At 47.9% G+C, this 6612-nt stretch overlaps 1 protein-coding gene across 1 annotated transcript in view; it reads left to right on the top strand.

The window, feature by feature from the left end:
- The first annotated feature begins 4870 nt into the window (after positions 1–4870).
- Positions 4871–6612, top strand: part of LOC129690653 (zinc finger protein 250) — a 13752-nt gene continuing 12010 nt past the window's right edge. Inside the window, exon 1 of the mRNA XM_055626416.1 lies at positions 4871–4902. The gene's annotated coding sequence lies outside the window, so the exon portion shown is untranslated. The remainder of the gene's footprint in view (positions 4903–6612) is intronic.

Consider the following 6612-nt stretch of genomic DNA (forward strand, 5'->3'; position numbering starts at 1 on the left):
TCTAGGTACCCCACTATACACACACAACAAACACACACTGTACCAGTTCACTAACCTCCTCATTTTCCCAGAGCTGTGCCTCTCTGCTCTGAACAGGAAAAACACTCAGGTTCAACCTATCTGTCCCAAAAGGGTCCCTAGATACCAGCTACTAGGTAGACCTAAGAGTGTCACATGACACACCCCCCAGGCAGACCAACTCTAGCCTCTTTCAGTACATGAAGCTTTGTTGGGACACACCCATGCCCTTTTGCTTACAAGTATCTAAGAGCTTTTTTACATGTCAGAATTGAGGGTTGTCCTAGATACTGTATTCCACAAAGCTAGAGTACTTACTTTCTGGTCCTTTTCAAGAAGCTTTCCAGCTCTGCCGTAGGATGCTGCCCTTTAGCGTAGGGGGCTCTCAAGATCAGGCTTTGAAGAAAGGCTCAAAGTGCTTGCAGGAACTGAAATATTTAGTGACAGATGCCTAGTCAGTGTGTGGTGTGCTTGCATGAAAACAGTGGATGGAAAAAGAAAAGAAAAGAAAAAACAGTGGATGGTTCCTGAGCACTGCCACTCAGTCTTCCTCTTTTCCTACCCCCTCCTCAGCCCGGCAGTTCTCTAGAGAACTAAGAGCCCTTGCATAGTCAAGGTCTTGCTGTAGGCAAACTTCTACGAAGACAGAGAGGACCTGGTATGTGAATACTTCCTGGCTTGAGGAAGCTAACTTAGGCATTTTCAGTCACAGAACATTAGAATCTCAGAATCACGAGGAGAGCCAAACTTTAAGAAAAGGCTCCAAAAACCAGCTCACATAAGTGTCTATGCATTTGGGAATCCCCATGATCGGGCTGGATGATAAGATGTCAACCTCTCTGTTTAACCCTGCTTCGATGTGGTGTCCAGTACCTCCATGGTTGCCATTATCAGTGTCTGCTGTTCACCAGAGAAGAAACCTACAAGGCGTGGGTCCTGTGCTCGAAAGGCAGCAGAGAACTCTCGGGGCTTTCCACAAAGTGTTGAGTAATTAAAGGCGCCCACTCTAACTGATGTGATTGTAATTTGTGTGATTTTAAATAACTACCACAAGGGACACCATCCGCAGCTCCCTATCCAAGGTTTTTGTTTTGTTTCGTTTTAAATCATGTTCTTCTATACAAAGGTTCCTGAGTCTGCGCAACAGGGTGGTGTAGCGTTAGTCAGAAAGTGGATGTTCAAGACACACTTTAATCTCTAAACTTGGTTAATACATGCTCCAGGACAGTCTCCCAACCATACATGTGTGGTTGTTCTGTCCTCCCCTCTGTGTCAGTTAGGGCTTTCTTTCATACAGGCATGCTTTGTAGCACATCTGCAGTTACCTTGGGCTTATCCCGTCCACGAAGAGATGTGTCTTCAGCAGGAAGGTTGAAATGTTTTTCCCTTTCAGGTGATGTTACTCTGGTTCCATTTTACCTGTTAGGGGGGTGAGAGGCGTATGCATGCCACAGCATATGTGTTGGAGTCAGAGTCAGTTCTGTCCTACATTTGTTCTGGGCGTTGAACTCCTGTGTGTCAGGTTTGGGGAAAGCCCCTTTACCTGCTCAGCCACCTCACTAGCCCCGGTGAGGTTTGCTCCTTTTCATCTGGCTAAGATAATGATTTCTGAAGCTGGGCATGGTGGCTCATGCCCATATTCTCAGCACTGAAAGGCTGAGGCAAGCAGGTTACAGTGAGTTCAAACCCAGTCTCTGTAGAGAGACTGTCCTAGTTAGGGTTTCTATTGCTGTGATGAAACATCACCACTAAGAGCAAGCTGGGGAGGAAAGGGTTTATTTGGCTTATACTTCACACACAGTAGTCTATCACTGAAGAAAGGCAGGAACTCAAAACAGGGTAGAAACCTGGAGGCAGGAGCTGATGAAGAGGCCATGAAGAGTGCTGCTTACTGGCTTGCTCAGCCCGCTTTCTTAAAGAACCCTGGACCACCAACCCAAGGGTGGCACCACCCACAATGAGCTGGGGCCTCCCACATCAATCACCAATTTTAAAATGCCCTGCAGGCTTGCCAATAGCCTGATCTTTTTTATTTTATTTTATTTCATTTTACTTTATGTCTACTGGATTTTTGCCTGCATGCATGTGTGTGTGTGAGGGTGTTGGGTTCCCTCCTAGAACTGGAGGTTACAGACATTTGAACTGCCATAAGAGTGCTGGAAATTGAACCATTCGTTCTCTGGAAGAGCAGTCAGTGCTCTTAACCTCTGAGCCATCTCTCCAGCCCCTACAGCCTGATCTTATGGTGGCATTTTTTTCAGTTGCTATGCCCTCTCCTGACTCTAGCTTGTGTTCAGCTGACATAAAACTAGCCAGGACAAACATTTGTCCCAAAAATACATCAATAAGCTGGGCATGGTGACACACGCCTGTGATCCTAGCCCTCAGGGAGGCAGAGGCAGATGGATCTCTGTGAGTTCAGGGCGAGCCTGGTCTACAAATCGAGTCCAGGACACCCAAGGTTACACAGAGAAACCCTGTCTCAAAAAATCAAAATAAATAAATAAGCTTCCCAGATTCTTTACTATAAAGTTGTTATCTTATTTTTTAACTACTATAGAGAATCTGTTTCTCATCAATTTCTATTTTGTTTGTATCTCAGTATGAGTCTTCTAACTTCATAACCAAAGAAAGTGTTTCATCTTCTCCATAAATTTACCACTTTATTTAGTATGGGTTCACTGGTTCCTATTTGTTTAGTGAGCTCCAGTTTGTAATTCTCATTACGTATTGTGATACTCAGACACTTGTGGTCCCAGATTTGTCCTAATCTGAGCTGATCCCATATGTTCCTTTCCCCCTTCTAGGCAATGAGTCCTTTTTCCCTGGAATTCCTCATCCCTGTTGTTGAACAAGTTATTTTAGAAAGCAAAATCTAAGTGCTGTATGTGCCTGCTTAGGAAGGTTGGAGAGCTTCTAGGATCTCTCAACAGAGCACTCAGCAGAGGGCCAGGAATTAGATGTGTGCATAAATACCATCTTCTGTCCACTTCTCTTGCTCATCAGTCTATTTAAAACCACCAGTTCCGGTCCAGCACCACATCTCCTCCTGCCCTTCTTTCTGTATTTCTAACTGCATTCCTACCTTAACAGAAATACGTTCTTACTCTCCTCGGTATATTTACTTAAGTTTTTGCATAGTCATTTCAGAATTGCTAATCTATTATTCCTGTAAAAACCCACTGATTTTTCAATATTTGTCTGCAGGTCTCCCAACTGGCTTGAGAATTGTTGTAAGAATATCTCCTCTCCCCACTCCCCTTGCCCACCCCCGTGCAGACATGACATCTACCCACTCCTCAGAAAGTCCCAGTGACAAACAAAAGTATGAATCCACTGAAATTCACCCAGGGTGAATGAGTTACACAACCTAATCTAGACAGTCCCTGTAGACACACCCAGAGACTTGTTTCCCCTGAACTTGACAAGATCAGCCACCATGCCTTAGCCCAGTTCATTGTTCTTTCAAGCAATTTCGAACCTGTGCAGAGATATGCCCGACTCCTTTCAAAGGGCTCAACTATATCAATAATGAATTTATTCATACCCTCCAACTTATCTCTAGGGTCCCTATAGCTTCCGGTCTGCTTGATGATTCATGGACATCAACAGCTTCTGTGTGACTTCTCTGAATGTTCCTGTCAACTTACTGTTCTGATTTAAAACTGGCTGCCAGTGGGCACACACACTTTAAAAATTCAAAATCAAGGGGGCTGGAGAGATGGCTCAGAGATTAAGAGCACTGGCAGCTCTTCCAAAGGTCCTGAGATCAATTCCCAGCAACCCCATGGTGGCTTACAGCCATCCACAATGAGATCTGGTGCCCTCTTACGGCCTGCAGGCATACATGAAGGCAGAACACTGCATACATAATAAATAAGTAAATCTTTAAAAAAAAATTCAAAAACAAAACACTGGCTGTCCTGGTCCACAAGATCTGGAGACAAGGAGGCTGTTCTTGCTCCTTATCTCCATTTCCACACATTGGTCCCACCTCAAGCACGAAACCTGCTATCCTGGAACTCGTTGTATAGAGCCAGCTGGCCTCAAACTCACAGAGATCTGCCTGCCTCTGCCTCCCCGGTGCTGGAGTGCTGGGGTTAAAGGCCTCTGTCATTACCACCTCCCTGCTAAAAGCACGGTTCTGTAAGAATAATGAACACATCTCTATTAGATGTTAAAAATAATAACAAACCCCTCCTTAAGCTACTTTTTAAAGATACATGGGTACCAGTGATTAAATTCATCCTCAGGCTTGTGCAGTAAACAGACAGTTATACCCTCTAGCCCTAGGATAGCTCATTTTCAAAAGACTGCTTTATACCAAGTGTGGGCAAATACAAAGCAGCAATTGGAATAGCCATACAGTGCTAGTCTAGGAGATGTGCTGATGAAAAAAAAAAAAAAAAAAAAAAAAGACAGACTGGCAGGTCCTTAAGAAATCAGGCACATACTATACAATAAACCCAAGCACCCCGAGTCGTCCTGACAGGTTCCAGGACTAGCGTTCCCGGCTGCCAGGGGCTGGGCGGAAATGACCGAAGCCCCCCTGGAGCAGAAGGGCTGCAGGGAGGGGCCGAGGCGAGGAGGCGCTCGGGTTTGTAGGGACTGCGGGCGCCCGCTGGCGCTACTGCCTGCAAGAGCAGGCGCGTCCCGGCCCTAACGCGGTCGCTCTAGGAACGGCGGAGGCCTGGGCTCTCGGTGGTCCCGGGGCGAGCGGGCAATCCGACCCTCGGGCGCCGTGGTCCAAGAGTGGGGGGGTGTGGGGGTGTGGACCAGGGGGCGGGGTCCCCTGGGATTGACGACTGCGCAGACCGGGCGGGACGGCCCCTTTGTCTCAGGGAGCTGAGGCAGCCGCCGCAGGGCGAAAGGTTGCGGCAGTTGGTGAGTGGCGTTCTGTTGGCTGCGCGGGACCCTCTCCCTCATCCGCACCCAAGCTCCGCGTCCTCACGTACGCCCAGCCCTTCCCCGGATGGAGGTCTGCGGCCCGGCGGCTGACCCAGGCGGCTGACCCTCCGCCCCGGTCCCTCGGACCTCCCCGGCCCCGCCCTTGGACCCATCGGGTGGCTCCGGCTAGCGTGGGTCGGGGTGGGAGTGGGGGGGTTAGATGGTTCTGATGTGCGTGAGGTCTCTTACTGGTTAGTTAATTTGGTTTGGCTTGGGATGTGGATGAGGTTTTGTCTGGTGAACCAACCGCGATCCACACTGCCCTGCACGCCCTGGGTTCGCACGATCCTCCCCATACCCGGGACCACAGTTAGGGCCACCGCACAGGCTTTTAGGTCACAACTTCTCTACCGTGACATTTTCTTGTTTGGTTTTTACGTTATGCATGCATGTGCTTTGCCTGCATGCGTATCCGTATATCGTGTGCCTGCCTGGTGCCAGCGGAGGCCAGAAGGGGGCAGCGGGTTCCCCAAACTGGCTGTGGGTGCTGGGAATCGAGTGTGGGTCCTCTGGAAGAGGCAACCGCTGAGCCATCCCTCCAGCCTCCGCATGTAAATTTTATTGGAGAGTGATGTTGCCGGGAATGGAGAGATGGCTCAGTTAAACACCTGAGTCCGCATCACCAGACCTCACCTCAAAAGCCGGATGTGGCCGCGAGTGCCGTTATCTCCAGCTCACTAGCTTCCTCGGCGAGTTCCAGGCCAAAAAGAGACGCTGTTGCCCCCCCGCCCCCCAGAAGGTGAAAGGCTTCTGAGGTTATCCTCAGGCCTTCATGTGCTTGCTGGCGTGTAGGTACACACAGCCAGGAATTATATACAATGATTTCCTTGTGTGTGGGAGGTGAAGTAGTACGGGCACAGTCGTATTCTCGAAGGCCAGAGAAGGACGTTGGCCATAACCATCTCCCCCAGCCCAAAATAATTCTTTTAAATGTCGCTCTGTCAGTGAACGTACAGTTACACCGAAAGCAGTTCCCCGTGTCTTTCTAGAATGATTGCAAGCTAGGCTACCGCTGGCGCACGCTCTTTTGTTATTAACATAAAAGGAAGGTGCCTTTGGTCTCTACCGCCTACCACAGAGATCCTTTAAAGCTGTGTGGACCTCAGTTCTGTCGCTTTGCACCCTGGGAATTTCCTTGTCAGAGACACAGGGAAGTGTAACACGGTTAATAGGTCAGAACTAGTAAGCTACCTCGCCACCGTATAGGTGGCCAGCTCCTGGGCGTTCTTGCCATAAAGATGTTTCAGTACCCATTCTCAATTGATTATCGGTGAGGGTGAAACCTCTGCGTTCGTCTTTTAGCTGCTTGTGTCCCTGTTCAGATTAATCAGCTTGTATTATTTTTGTGTATATTAAAAACACACACACACTTCCCTATGTGTCGATTTACTCCATTGAAAGTGACTTCTTTGATTTCGTTTTATTTATTTATTTTTGTTTTGTTTTGTTTTGTTTTGTTTTTCAAAAATGGGTTTCTCTGTGTGTAGCCCTGACTGTCCCAGACTCACTTTGTACACAAGGCTGGCCTTGAACTCACATAGATCCACCTGCCTCTGCCTCCCAAGTGCTAGGATCAAAGGCAGGCACCACCATGCCCAGCTTTATTTATTTATTTATTTATTTATTTATTTATTTATTTATTTATTT

This window comes from Psammomys obesus, unplaced genomic scaffold (genome assembly GCF_907164565.1).
Source record: "Psammomys obesus unplaced genomic scaffold, mPsaObe1.curated_primary_1811, whole genome shotgun sequence".
Taxonomy (NCBI): Eukaryota; Metazoa; Chordata; class Mammalia; order Rodentia; family Muridae; genus Psammomys; species Psammomys obesus.